This window comes from Megalobrama amblycephala, linkage group LG13 (assembly GCF_018812025.1).
Source record: "Megalobrama amblycephala isolate DHTTF-2021 linkage group LG13, ASM1881202v1, whole genome shotgun sequence".
In the NCBI taxonomy this organism is placed as follows: Eukaryota; Metazoa; Chordata; class Actinopteri; order Cypriniformes; family Xenocyprididae; genus Megalobrama; species Megalobrama amblycephala.
In genome coordinates, this window is record NC_063056.1 from 36,740,714 (window position 1) to 36,755,951 (window position 15,238).

Genomic DNA, 15,238 nt, shown 5'->3' on the forward strand with positions numbered 1-15,238 from the left:
TCATTACAATTAGCAGTAAGATAAAACTGAAAGCATAGGCTCAGGACAGCATTTTTAAAAGAAAAAGCAAACAACTTCCCAGTTACATGTCACCTTAGGGCCAGGTGGTGTCCTAGAATCTGTAGTGCCTGTTATACAAGCGTTAAGCATCTTGCTCTAAGGAAGTACCTTTTATTGTTTGGTTAATTGCACTTCATATTTTGTTGTTTACTAAAACCTGACAGAATATATTCAATTGTATATGTTGGGTTCCAAGAATTTTCCAGCATATCAAAAACAGGCTGAGCCCTGTTGCATGACCAGGAAAAGTATGTAATTAAGGGCATCATTTATAAATTAAAATTACAAATAAGTTAAATTAATTCAGTTTTAAATAGGCTATATTAGATTGAACCCAATGAAATTAGGCCATGACAAAATGTTAATTTTTGTGTCACTTTAGATCATTTTAATTAAACTGAACAAAAATCTTTTTTATGACGATATCATTGACCTCTTTTTTTCTGTGCAAAAGGTGTCCATGTGTTTGATGCACCAAAACATTGTGTTGTGAAATGCTATAAGTAGGCCTAGATAAAACTGACTTGACTTGATTTGATTCAACAGTAATTCCTTCCCTTATATAATTGTAATTACTCATTGGCTCATTTCTACAATTCCAGAGCTTGGAAAATACAATTTTAATTTGATAATTGACATAAAGGCCTCTCATTTCCATTTGACCATAAAAACATTCCATATGACATGTATCTTTATTTGAAGAAAACACTGCCTTGATCTAAGAAGGATGTTTTTCCATCTGTCAGTATATCACAGTCTGCTTCCAATTCCCCATGCAAGTGTAAAAAGAAAATAATAATCCACAGCTAACTCAGGAACTATTTAGAATAAAGGTATAGGTGCAGTAATATTTTCAGAAATACTGAAAGTCATAATCTTTATTGATAATACATTTTGTATTTTGCATTTGTAAGATTTAAATATTTTGTTCACAATTTGTTTTTGCAATTGTGATGCCCTTTTTAATGAAAATTAGATTACTGGCTGCTATAATGAACGTGCACACAGTATATGACTTATCTTTATTAAGAGATGAGTCTGATCATTTATTCAATTATACCTCAGGTTATTGACAAAACCAACAAAATCACTGATAAACAAAACAGAAATCACACAACACTCTAAAAAAATGCTGGGTTAAAAACAACCCAAGTTGGGTTGAAAATGGACAAACCCAGCGATTGGGTTGTTTTAACCCAGCGGTTGGGTTAAATGTTTGCCCAACCTGCTGGGTAGTTTTATTTAAACCAACTATTGTTTAAAAATTGCTATAAATGAACCCAAAATAGTTGGGAAATTAAAAACCAGATGCAATTAGAGGCAACAATAATAGACAAAAGGTGAATGTTTATTAATATAAATGTAATAGTTTAATAGTTTATTAATATAAATTTATTAATAAGCAATTTAATAAATGTTTACTGTTTAATAATTATTCATTGAACATTAATAAATGTTCATTTCCAACATACTTTGGGTTAATTTTAATTAAGCAATACAGTAATTTTTAAACAATAGTTGAGTTAAATAAAACTACCCAGCCGCTTGGGCAAACATTTAACCCTACCGCTGGGTTAAAACAACCCAATTGCTGGGTTTGTCCATTTTCAACCCAACTTGGGTTGTTTTTAACCCACCATTTTTTAGAGTGAAGAATTAGCATGTTTTAGATTATTAATTACAATAATTAATCATAAATCAGTTTCTTTAACATGATATATATATATATATATATATATATATATAAAAAAACTGACAAGCACTGAATATAGTTTAGCCTTGTCAAGTTTTATAAATATACACACCATAGCCAATAGTTTTGCCATTCTTATTGGCTATTATTTCAAATGTCTGAATGCCATTCTCCTTATTGTTGTTGCGATGGTGAGCCATTTGCCTGGCTATTTGCACTATTGAAATGTTGCTGTGTGATGGAATCACTGCATTGTTCACCTAAAAGATGGATGAGAAAAGCAGCATGGTTTCATTTTCAAAAGCATTTAAAATTTTGTCGGGTTTTAGGTCTAGACATTGTGCTGATGGAATTAACATAGCTTGAGGGTTTTGGTTCATTTATGCTCCTTTGTTAGTAAAGGGATGTTTAAGAAACTATTACCTGTAAGGTAGGTTTCTCATAAGGTTCCTCGTTCTTCCAGTCATGCATACATTCTGACTTATAAGAATAACATCCGTGCCTTTAGTTAAAAAAAGATTAATCATACAAGTTAAAAGGATATTTGGGCTCAGTACAAAATGAAATATTTATAGAAATTAAAACTACATTTGGGAATAATGTTCTATAAATAAAAATGACATCCAATCCAAATATTAAAAATGAATTATTTGACTTCTTTGATGCTTATACTGACCAACATTGCAAACATACTGTCTTGCAAACAGTAAAATTAGGTGCGTTGGACTTAAAGCAGTGCTGCGGAGACCAATCGGTGTATGACATGAAAAGTACAGAAAGATAAGAAAGCATATGAAGCTGTCTGCTCTCTAATCGCTCTCACGGTACTTTGATGCTACCCACACTTACAAAGTCTGTTCTTTTCACACTACACAGCATCACAATTGTCCTTTTCAGTCGTTTCATGGTGCAGGACTATTTAAAATGGCTATCAGCAGAGACTTTATACAATCATATCTCACTATCTCATACATTTTAAGTGGCACCCTGTATTGTGTTTAGTTTTCAATACCTCTGGTTTCTAGATTATCTTAATGTTAAACATCAAGTACTAGTTACAGGAAAAGTGTAAAAATATCGGCCCTATTGTTCTTGAATTCCTGTCAGCATGTGAAACGTCTTAAGACTCTGTACTGTACATACTCACTGATGTGATTTTTGCTTTCATTATCCCCTCTGACAAGTAACTTTTGTAATAAGCATTGTGGTGCTGTAAAAATTGTCATCTTTAAGACACTAAAAGTACCTACTGTAAATATTTTCCACAAAAGGCTTTCCAAGATACAAGGACAACTTATCCATGCATTTAACCAAAGTCTATTAAAGGGTTAGTTCACCCAAAAATGAAATTCTATGTCATTAATTACTCACCCTCATGTCGTTCCACACCCGTAAGACCCTCGTTCATCTTTGGAACACAAATTAAGATATTTTGATGAAATCTGAGTTTTTTTAATCCTCCAGAGAAAGAAACGAATTACTTATTATTAATTTAAGGTCCAGAAAAGTAGTAAAAACATCTTTAAAATAGTCAACGTGACTACAGTGGATAAACCGTAATGTTATGAAGCGATGAGAATACTTTTTGTGCGCAAAAAAAAACAAAAAACGACTTTATTCAACAAATTCAAACAAATTAATAAAGTTCTGTTGTATTTCATTTTACCATTAGTTTGCAGTCATCTTGTATTTTTAGCTTTGAATTGATATTTATTTAAACACAGGCTCGCATCAATTTATTTGTCGGCATGTCACTTAACTGTCACCTTTTAAACTAGATTTCTTTGACCTTAGTTTTCTTCTAGTCTTTTTTATTTTAACTATAGCTGAGCATCTGTAATTGACTCTTGTGGATGAAGTTGCCACCCAAAATGTTGACAGTGGCCTAATTTTAATACATTTTGAAACTGTCAGTACAGTCTGTAACAGTCACGTTGGCTAAGGAATGGATCAAATATCTCAAATAAGAGATCTCAAATATTTTGAGAAATGAGTGAAGGGATTTTTGGAAACTGTGGTTCCTTGTGGTCCAACATGTGCCTTTATATTTATGAAAGTTTATGAAAGTATCACTCCACAATAATAGCAAAATATATAAGTATAGTATTTTTATGTTACATTAATCAGTGTCTAGCACACCTTCCTAAGGAAAGGATATGGACCAGAAGACATTGCAATTACTAAATGATGTTTAGACAGACTATAGAAGTTCTATAATTGTGCTCTTATTAAAGTTATTTTGCCATTAATGTAAATACACAAACAATATACTTGCTCTTGTGAGTTATTTTGATGTTAATTACATTTACGATCTGTTTCTTTAATACCGCGTGGTTTATAATATGTTGATGCTGATTGGGCTGTCATTTTTGACACACCCACCAAACAAGAGAAAACATATCTCAAACCTTTTGCGCACCGTTTCCAAGAAACATGTTGTTCAACCCGGAAACCGTAGCAAAACGTTGCGCACCGGTTTGAGCTTGAACGTGCCCCTGATGTGTAAAAAACAAAAAACAAAAAAAAAACACATCACTCATGTAAAATGAAAGTATTCAACAACTCAACATTTTTCAGACCACAAGTGTTCCCATTCAGTCGGTCACGTTTGACGTACGTCGGACAGACCGACGAATAGGAATCTCGCTAGAGAGGCCAATCTACTTCGAGTGTAACTAAAACGAGCCAATGCACATTGGCATGCAATCATATGCATCAGCTGCTCGCCTCGCAGCGCGGGTATATAATGAGCAGCAGGTGCGTTGCATCTTCAGGTTTTCGCTGAGGAGCCGAACGGTGTTTGTTCCTGTTCTCTGCAAGCGAGTGTCTGCTAGAAGACGAGTCAAGCTTTTTGGTTGAACTTCTCTTTTTTTCTGAGTGCAGGCGAACAGCACAGCAGCGGGGTTGAAGTCCTCTCTTTTTCTGTTTTTGTTTCGTTTGCCGTTTTTGAGCAAATAGCTGTTTTGACAGCGTCGGAAGGCTGTTCTCATGGCCGGTACGGTGCGCTTTTGAGCGCTGAAAAGCCGTTTTTACGGCTGGTAAGAGTGAGCGCCTTCAAAGAGAGAGAGAGAGCACACGACAGGCTGCACACAATCCCTGTCTGTGTTGCGGCGGCCGTTCCCCTGCGTGCTTCAGCACTTTTAAAAGAGTAAAGTCCCTGAAAGAGCTTACAAGTAGATTCGCGTCTTTTTAAAGATGACATCCTACTTGTGTTTCTGGATGCGGTCATTCCTGTCCTCACTGACAGCCACGATCACTGTTTCACATGTCTGGGCGCGTGTTGAAATGATGTTCGTGGGTGTTTCATGTTTTCATATGAGAACATGATCACGTCGACACGCCGGTCGTGACTCTTCTTTCTCCGGGAAGCTTGAGTCCCCTCTGTTGTTGGCCAGCTGCCGCTTGTGTGTAAAAGCACAGCCGCGGGTCTGCCTGACACTCTGGGAAGACCGTGGAGATCAGTGAGAGCAAACCTCTCGCTCCTCTGCGTGTCGTGTGCCGTCGAGCTGCCGGGCTGCAGCGCGGGTTGTCACGGCAACCCAGAGCTCGCTCGGCGCTCTAGATGCGCGGTTCCCTTGCATAATCTCCATTGTAGCGCCCTCTCTGGTGCACCAGAAGAGGTCTACTTTGCTGATATGGCTTGGGTGACATGAGGTTGAGGGGTTCCTTCAGGGAACCAACCCCCTAGGGCCCCTCCCTCTCTAGCGCATTGCAAGCTGTGCAGTTTCTGGATTGGATTGCTGGTCCTTCTCATAGGGGAACCTAGCATTTCATTCAGAGCTCCAGCTGAGGGACAGACGTCGATTGCAGCATCGGAGAGAGTGCTGTTATGCTCTGGAAATGAGGGTGACGCTGCCCACTGTAATGGTGTGTGCTTATGCTGACTCAGATTCAGAGTTTACAGCCATGCTTTCCTGGGTCTTCCAGATGTGCATGGAAAACTTGGCAGTATGGGGGTATGTTGGTGCCATAAATATGGAATGCCAAAAGTGCCAAAATCTGCATAAGTTTTTCCTCTCTCATTACCCTCTTGGTTGGGGTGGCTGTACACAGACCACACCCACCCTGCATGTGAGGCCAAGGCACTCTTTTTGCATGAGGGTAGTTCTGTGCTGGGGTTGAGCTGCGCTTGTTGACTAACCGTGATCAAAGTCACGGCGCAGGCCCTCAGCCAGACGATGTCCACCTCAGTGGTCCAGAAGTGCCCCCTGGCTTACCTTGTGAGGTGCGAGAGGTTGTCAAGCTAATGCTTTCTCAATGCTCCCATCTTACGAGGTGGCCTTTTCGTTGACACTGTCGAGGACTGAGCCCAGCGGTTCTCCTCAGTTAGTAGCGGATCGGGGAGCTTCCCATGACAAACCGTTGAGTTCCTCTTGGGCCGCCCCTCGGTCTGCTCGTCGCCAAGGGTGTCGTCCCCTGCAAGAAACTCTGGCCCAGCAGGCTCTGCTGTGTCCATTGCGGGGAGATGACGCCTCCCGTCTCTGCAGCTGTTTAAGTGGTTGGTGAGAATCACCCCTGAGACGGGCGACCCAGAGATGGGTGGGGCTGCTCTTCCACCCCTGGAGGAGGGCTGGGTGGTAAATCCTTTTATTGGGTTTGTTTCTGTTCCGCCACTGACCCAAGAGGCAGCGGTACCCAAAATTAAAAGAGCAGTTCCTCCATTTCCAGGTCTGAAGAGGGTTTGGAGAGCAGTGGGAGGAGAAAAACCTCACTACTCTCATCCCCCTCTTCTGTCGCCAGCGGACAGCAGCGAGCAGCGGGCAGCCAAAGCCTCGACTGCTCCCTCTGTCCATCCGTAGAACCAGGTAAGTGTTGCCTAGCACACTGTTCCATCCTGGTTCCATCCGTAGAACCAGGTAAGTGTTGCCTAGCACACTGTGACGCCGCTTCGGGCCGCCTCACAAAGAGAGCCCCCCGAGCCGCGTCCCTGTGTTCCACCTCGCTGCCCCACTGCGGGTACACCGGTGGTCCCTTTGGTCCCGCTTGTACGGTCTCTGCGAGCCTGGTTAGCGCTCCCCAGTCCGTCTCGCTGGCTCATTCGGACCATCAGGCTCGGCTATGCGATTCAGTTCGCCCGGCATCCCCCAAGTTCAGGGACGTCCTCTTCACTACAGTGAAAGATGTCGTTGCCCCTGTCTTGCGTGCGGAGATCGCAGTCCTACTGGCGGAGGACGCGATAGAGCCGGCCCCTCCAGCCGATATGAGGTCAGGGTTCTACAGTCCCTACTTCATTGTACCCAAAAAGAGCGGTGGGTTACGACCGATCTTGGACCTGCGAGTTTTGAATCGGAGCCTGTACAAGCTACCGTTCAAAATGCTGACGCAGAAGTGCATTTTTGAGTGCATCCGTCCCCGAGATTGGTTTGCAGCGATCGACATGGAAGTACGCGTCCTTCAGGTCTCGTTTCTTCCGCGACACAGGCCATTCCTGCGCTTTGCGTTCAAAGGTCGAGCATATCAGTACAGAGTCCTACCCTTCGGGCTGGCCCTGTCTCCCCGCGTCTTTACGAAAGTCGTAGGGGGAGCCCTTGTTCCCATGAGAGAACAGGGTGTTCGCATTCTCAACTACCTCGACGACTGGCTCATTCTAGCACAGTCCCGGGGTTAGTTGTGTGAACACAAGGATTTGGTGCTCAGACACCTCAGCCAGTTGGGTCTTCAGGTCAACTGGGAAAAGAGCAAACTCTCCCCTGTGCAGAGGATCTCTTTTCTCGGTTTGGAGCTGGATTCTGTCGAACAGATAGCACGCCTCACAGAGGAACGTGCTCAGTCGGTGTTGAACTGCCTGAATACGTTCAATGGCAGGACAGCGGTCCCACTGAAATTCTTTCAGAGGCTCCTGGGGCATATGGCGGCCGCGGCGGCAGTAACCCCGCTTGGTCTGCTTCATATGAGACTGCTTCAACACTGGCTTCACGGCCGAGTCCCGAGATGGGCGTGGCAACGCGGCACGTTCCGGGTGCTAATCACTCAGGAGTGCCGCCAAGCCTTCAGTCCGTGGTCGGACCCTTTGTTTCTCCGGGCAGGAGTGCCCCTAGAACAAGTGTCCCGGCATGCTGTGGTATTCACAGATGCTCCTGCCACCGGCTGGGGTGCCACGTACAACAGGCATGCAGTGTCAGGGGTTTGGACGGGACCCCATCTGCATTGGCACATCAATTGCCTCGAGTTGCTAGCAGTACATCTTGCTCTGAGCCGCCTCAAAGGGCCGCTACGGGGCAAGCATGTACTGGTCCGTACGGACAACACTGCGACCGTTGCGTACATCAACCATCAAGGTGGTCTACGCTCCCGTCGCATGTCGCAACTCGCCCGCCATCTCCTCCTCTGGAGTCAGAAGCGTCTGAGGTCGCTTCATGCCATTCTTGTCCCTGGTGTGCTCAGCCATGTGGCCGACGAGCTATCACGAGCTGAGCTGCCAGGAGAGTGGCGACTACACCCCCAGGTGGTCCAGCTGATCTGGAGAGAGTTTGGAGAGGCTCAGGTAGACCTGTTTGCCTCACCGGAAACCTCCCACTGCCAGTTGTTTTACCCCCTGTCCGAGGGAACACTCGGGACAGACGCACTGGCACTCAGCTGGCCCCGGGGCCTTCGCAAATATGCGTTTCCCCCAGTGAGCCTACTTGCACAGACCCTGTGCAAAGTCAGGGAGGACGAGGAGCAGGTCCTCTTAGTTGCGCCCTATTGGCCCGACCAGACCTGGTTCCCAGAACTTTCACTCCTTGCGACAGCCCTCCCTGGCCCATTCCTCTGAGGAAGGACCTTCTTCTCAGAGACGGGGCACTCTTTGGCACCCGCGTCCAGACCTCTGGAAACTCCATGTCTGGTCCCTGGACGGGACGCGGAGGTTCTAGGTGACTTACCCCCTGAGGTACTTAACACCATCACTTCGGCACTTGCACTGTCTACGAGACGTGCTTACGCCTCGAAGTGGAACCTGTTCGTCGAGTGGTGCTCTTCTCGCCGAGAAGACCCCCGAGGATGCTCGATCGGAGTCGTGCTTTCCTTCTTGCAGCAAGGGTTGGAGTGTAGGCTGTCCCCCTCCACCCTCAAAGTCCATACTGCTGCTATCTCCGCTTACCACGACCACATAGATGGCAAATCTGTTGGTCAGCACGACCTGGTCGTCAGGTTCCTTAGGGGGGCGAGACGGTTAAATCCTCCTCGTCCCCCCTCCATACCCTCTTGGGACCTCACTCTGGTGCTAAGAGCACTTCAGATTGCTCCCTTTGAGCCTTTGCAATCGGCAGACTTAAAGATTCTGTCTATGAAGACTTTGCTGCTGGTTGCATTGGCCTCCATCAAGAGGGTAGGGGACCTGCAGTCATTTTCGGTTGACGTATCGTGCCTGGAGTTCGGGCCGGGTGATAGCCACATGGTACTAAGACCCCGGCCTGGCTATGTGCCCAAGGTTCCTACCACTCCCTTCAGGGACCAGGTGGTGAGCCTGCAAGCGCTGCCCTCGGAGGAGGCAGACCCAGCCCTGGCTTTGCTCTGTCCAGTTCGCGCTTTGCGACAGTACATAGACAGAACCCAAAGCCTCAGGACCTCAGTCCAGCTCTTTGTCTGTTATGGAGGCCAGCAGAAGGGAAAGGCTGTCTCCAAGCAGAGGATGGCCCACTGGATAGTGGATGCCATCGCCCTGGCTTACCAAGCTCAGGGCGTGCCCTGCCCGCTCAGGTTGCATGCTCACTCCACGAGAGGTGTCGCATCCTCCTGGGCGCTGGCTCGTGGCGCCTCGCTGACAGACATTTGTAGAGCTGCGGGCTGGGCGACACCTAACACGTTCGCTAGATACTATAGCCTTCGTGTCGAGCTGGTCTCCTCCCGTGTTCTCGCCACAGGTCAGAGGCACGGAGAGGCCCCGGCTTAGTGTCGGCTTGCTGCGCTACATGCGCTTCTTTTCTCCAGAGAGTCCCTACAAGGCAGACCCTGTCGAGTCCTCCGATATCCCTTCGGCAGCCGACGTGGCGGAGCGTCTGGCGCCAGGCCTTTACTCCGTTGTATCCTTGAGAACCGGGTTTAGGCTGGGTTCCATATGTGTGACCCTACGGGGATCCCATATGGTTGGTTCCACGGTTGCTCCTAAACGAAGCCCGTGTCTTTCCCTCTGGGAGAACCTACCCTTCAACGGGTTGTAGTCACCCCAGCTCTTCCATATGTAGCACAGCCCTACAGGGTTAGTCCATATGTACTTCTCCACATAACTCCTTCGGGGAAGGATGTGGCTTCCGCAGCGTTCCTTTCCCAGCGAAAGGGTACGCTTTCCCAGCGTTATCCAATAGTCTCACTGAATGGGTTTTGGGGAACAGCAGTGATCGACTCTCTCTGTGTTAGCCCTGTCCCACCATCCTCAGGCAAGGGGGTTCAGGTGGCTTACAACAGAGCGCTGGAAGGGGGCAGCTCCTGTGGCGCTTTGGTAGGGATTCCTATTCGTCGGTCTGTCCGACGTACGTCGAACGTGACCGACTGAATGGGAACGTCTCGGTTACAAAGGTAACCCTCGTTCCCTGAAGGAGGGAACGGAGACGTACGTCCCGTCGCCACATTCGCTGTACCCCGCTGATGCTGCCGCCTATCCGGTTCGGCTCCTCAGCGAAAACCTGAAGATGCAACGCACCTGCTGCTCATTATATACCCGCGCTGCGAGGCGAGCAGCTGATGCATATGATTGCATGCCAATGTGCATTGGCTCGTTTTAGTTACACTCGAAGTAGATTGGCCTCTCTAGCGAGATTCCTATTCGTCGGTCTGTCCGACGTACGTCTCCGTTCCCTCCTTCAGGGAACGAGGGTTACCTTTGTAACTGAGACGTTATTTTTATATATTTTTATAATCTTTGGTTATTTGCACTTTCTCATATTTAACGAATCTCCCTCCCTTCGTGATGATCTCTTTATATTCTAGAGCTCCTTTCCCCTCGATGTAGCGTTCCTGTGTCACTTTTCCGGTTTCTGGGAGAGGGCAAGGAAATGACATCAGCGACAGGTGATGATTTAACCGGGACTAATGTCGTTCCCATCTCTCTTTGTGGAGGTGGATCCTGTCGATATTATAACAAAGGATATTTTTTCCCCTCCATCTTAGGAACAGGAGCTGCTGGTGCACTGTAAACCCAGTACATTACGATAACTCAAACCATTTGAGGAAACTGATTGCTATAAAACGTCTTTTTCACTTTAAAATAATGGTCGAGGGCTGGATTTCCCGATAATGAGAATCGATCATTCAGAGTTAAGAAGGTTTCGGGAAATCGAGCCCAGATCACTAGTAGTTCCTGCATAGTGACTATGTAACAGTTGAGTAATTAATGATGCATTTCATGACCACATTGAGAGTAAAAACAATAACTGCTCACATCTCAGACACTTTAATGTTGTGATTAGTAATTAATTAGTAATTCTTTATAATTTGTCATAGTTACCTATTAGTTCTTAATGATGCCATTCTCATTCTGTAATTACTGATAGGCTAATAAGGAACTATAGTCCTAAATTTGATATTAGATATATGATTAGTTAAACTTGTTTCTATATAGTTAATAGTTGGAGCTGAAGTGTTAAAGCAGTACTACTGATTTGTCCTGCATTACTTCCTGCATAGTTACTTATTAATGACGGACCATTATTCTAAAGTGTCACCAGTGTTTCATGTAAATGTAGTGAATTCTTTCCTCAAATCATGCTATAATTATACTATGTTTAAACATCTGTAAATTATGCATAATGTTTCAGAAGTATTAAAAAATCCTTCATCTGATACATAAATACTGACGTGGATGATCCATACGATCAATGATATGAATCTGACAATTAAACTGAGATGATCCCTACATTGTAAAAAAGAATTGCTGGTTTAAGTAAGTAAGTTACCTGGTTGCCTTAAAATTTTGAGTTAATTGAAATTAAAAATTTGAGTTAACACAATAAAGACGATTGGTTTAATCAACAGAAGCTCAAAATATGTTATATGAACTACATTAATTATTGAAGTTGATTTGACAAAAGAAAAAAATGTTGTGATAACAAATCATGAAAATAATTGTTTTGCTTAGTGATGTGGTAAGCAGAGATCTAAAAAAGTAATTAATTACTAGTTGATAATTACATCTTCAACAGGGTAAGTAAATTACTGTATTAACTGCGCTCTCTAAAAAGTATTGTAGTATTTATTTTCTAATTATATCAACCTCGACCAGTTGAACAAATACATAATGTAAAAATTGCATAAATTATTCTTGAACTGACTAAAGTATTTAAATGGAAGGTTACATTACATTTTAACCTAAGATGTAAAATTTTGATGTTAAATCTACTATTGTTTTATATAGAATTGTTCTAGTCTAAACAGTATTTTTAATGCAATTACATCAGAAATAACTATTTAAATTGCAAAAAAAAAAAAAAAAAATTGAATGAATTAATCATTTGTTACTTTAGTTTTTCAAGGAAAAGTAATGCATTGCATGCATATGGAGGTTATGGTAGGCTACTGTTTGTACTCAATACAACACTCACTCAATACCGGTAAAATATCTGGACCTGCAGCATGAAATGTGTTTTGCCTGGAAAATACGATGACAGATGACAGACAGATGTCAACAGAGCTCTTTGAATGGACATCATTGTCATTTACACTAAATCAGCATTTACATGAAATAATTTTAATTATGTGCAGCTTTACTTGTCCTTTCGGATCTGTTAAAATATGTTGCCCACACTTACAATGTCATCTCTTCTTTTCACACTACACAGTGTCTGTCATCATAAGAGTCATTATCAGTTAAAACATGTTTCAAAGTGCAAGACTTGAAGTTGATATCTATCTGGCATCTGAAAAGAAAAAAAAAAGTATGTAGGCCATCTTTGAATGTTTGTATAACAGGGATTTTACAGTCAGCTCACTTTTATGAATGTCACATTCTTAAATGGCATCTTAATGTCTATGTTATACATCAGAGACAAAGAACAAAAAAGTTCTTGACTTCCCAGCAGCATGAGAAACATCTTAAGATTCTATACATACACATACTCATTTTTACTTTCATTACCCACTCTGACAAGCCTCAAATCAGTGTTATAACTTTTGAAATGATCATTTGTAGTGTTATAAAATTTGTCATCTTTAAGAAACTAAAAAAGTACCTACTGTAAATATTTTTGCATTAAAGGCTCAAAGATACAAGTACAACTTATCTGTGCATTTAACTAAAGTCTATTAATGTCTCACAATTTAGTTCACAAATATATATATATATATATATATATATATATATATATATATATATATATATATATATATATATATATATATATATATATATTATTATTTTTTTTTTTTAATTGTTGCCTTTAGTTATTATTTAGGAATAACTGTAAAATGTATAAAACACTAACTTGATGAAATTTATTAATTAATAGAACATACATTGTTAGTGTAAAAATACAAAATAGAATTGTATTTGGTCTCTCTTTTTATGTAATATTTATTTAATCAGGAACATTAAGAGTAACAGGAACATAAATGTACATTTTATATTTATATATATATATATATATATATATATATATGTATGTATATGTATGTATGTATATAATGATATATATAATTTTTTTTAACAGGTGCATGAAGTATAACATAGACATTAAGATGCCACTTAAAGGGTTAGTTCACCTAAAAATGAAAATTATGTCATTAATGACTCACCCTCATGTCTTTCCAAACCCGTAAGACCTCCGTTCATCTTCTGAACACAGTTTAAGATATTTTAGATTTAGTCCGAGAGCTTTCTGTCCCTCCATTGAAAATGTATGTACGGTAGACTGTCCATGTCCATAAAGGTAATAAAAACATCATCAAAGTAGTCCATGTGACATCAGTGGGTTAGTTAGAATTTGTTGAAGCATCAAAAATACATTTTGGTCCAAAAATAACAAAAACTATGACTTTATTCAGCATTGCCTTCTCTTCCGGGTCTGTTGTCAATCCGCGTTCACGACTCCGCAGTGACGCTGCTGACGTGTTATCCGGTGCGCCCGAGCTTCGTTTACAGTCTGAGGGAGATGCACGCTGTAAACAAAACAACCTTTGCAAACATGTCTAAGGATTTCGACACAGAGGAAGACTTGCATTTTTTTGCTCGGCCATATTTATTTGAACCCGAATACACGGACGAAGAACTAAGAGCGATGGAAGAAGCTACGTCAACAGTGTCACTGCAGAGTCGGAAGAGAAGACAATGCTGAATAAAGTCGTAGTTTTTGTTATTTTTGGACCAAAATGTATTTTCGATGCTTCAAAAACTTCTAACTAACCCACTGATGTCACATGGACTACTTTGATGATGTTTTTATTACCTTTCTGGACATGGACAGTCTACCGTACATACATTTTCAATGGAGGGACAGAAAGCTCTCGGACTAAATCTAAAATATCTTAAACTGTGTTCCGAAGATGAACGGAGGTCTTACGGGTGTGGAACGACATGAGGGTGAGTCATTAATGACATACTTTTCATTTTTGGGTGAACTAACCCTTTAAGAATGTAGACATTTATAAAAGTGAGCTGATTGTAAGGTCCCTGTTATACAAATGGCCTACATATATATATATATATATATATATATATATATATATATATATATATATATTTGTGACTAAAACAGATGCCAGATAGATATCAACTTCAAGTCCTGCACTTGGAAACATGTTTTAACTGATAATGACTCTTATGATGACAGACACTGTGTACTGTGAAAAGAACAGATGACTTTGTAAGTGTGGGCAGCATATTTTAACAGATCCGAAAATACAAGTAAAGCTGCACATACTTAAAATTATTTAGTGTTAATGATAATGCTGTCCATTCAAAGAGCTCTATTGACATCTGTCTGTCATCTTGTCATCGCTGATGTATTTTCCAGGCAAAACACATTTCATGCTGCAGGTCCAGATATTTTAAGAGAGAGGTCACAATACAGAGATCAGTTACAGACACCCATAGCATAATCAAGCAAGAAGAATGAACAAAACGCAGCTGGGTGTTTCTTCAACTTTCATGTCAAATTTTTGTTAAACTATGTTTTATGGCTATACTGTCATATTAAATTTGTTTATGTATGTATGTATTTAGTCAATGTATTTAGTCAGAGACCTCCCATGGCTGTAGCTAGCACTAGCAGATGATTTATTATGCAAATGTAAATGTAATAGAAAAATACAGTACAGTAATCAAATATTCATATTTATACATTCTTAATAGGCTACCAATTATTTAGTCAAAAATTCAAGAAGGTCCATATTTTAAAGCTCTTTCTAACTTGTACTCGGCCTTAAAAGTAACATAGTTCTTGTAATTGTTAACTATAGCATTTGTTACAATAAGGATATAATTACAGGTAAGACCATTTTATCTTTTTATAGCATTTGTTATGAAAAATAGCAACACAGTTAGAAACTATAGCTACAACATGCCACAGTTGTAAT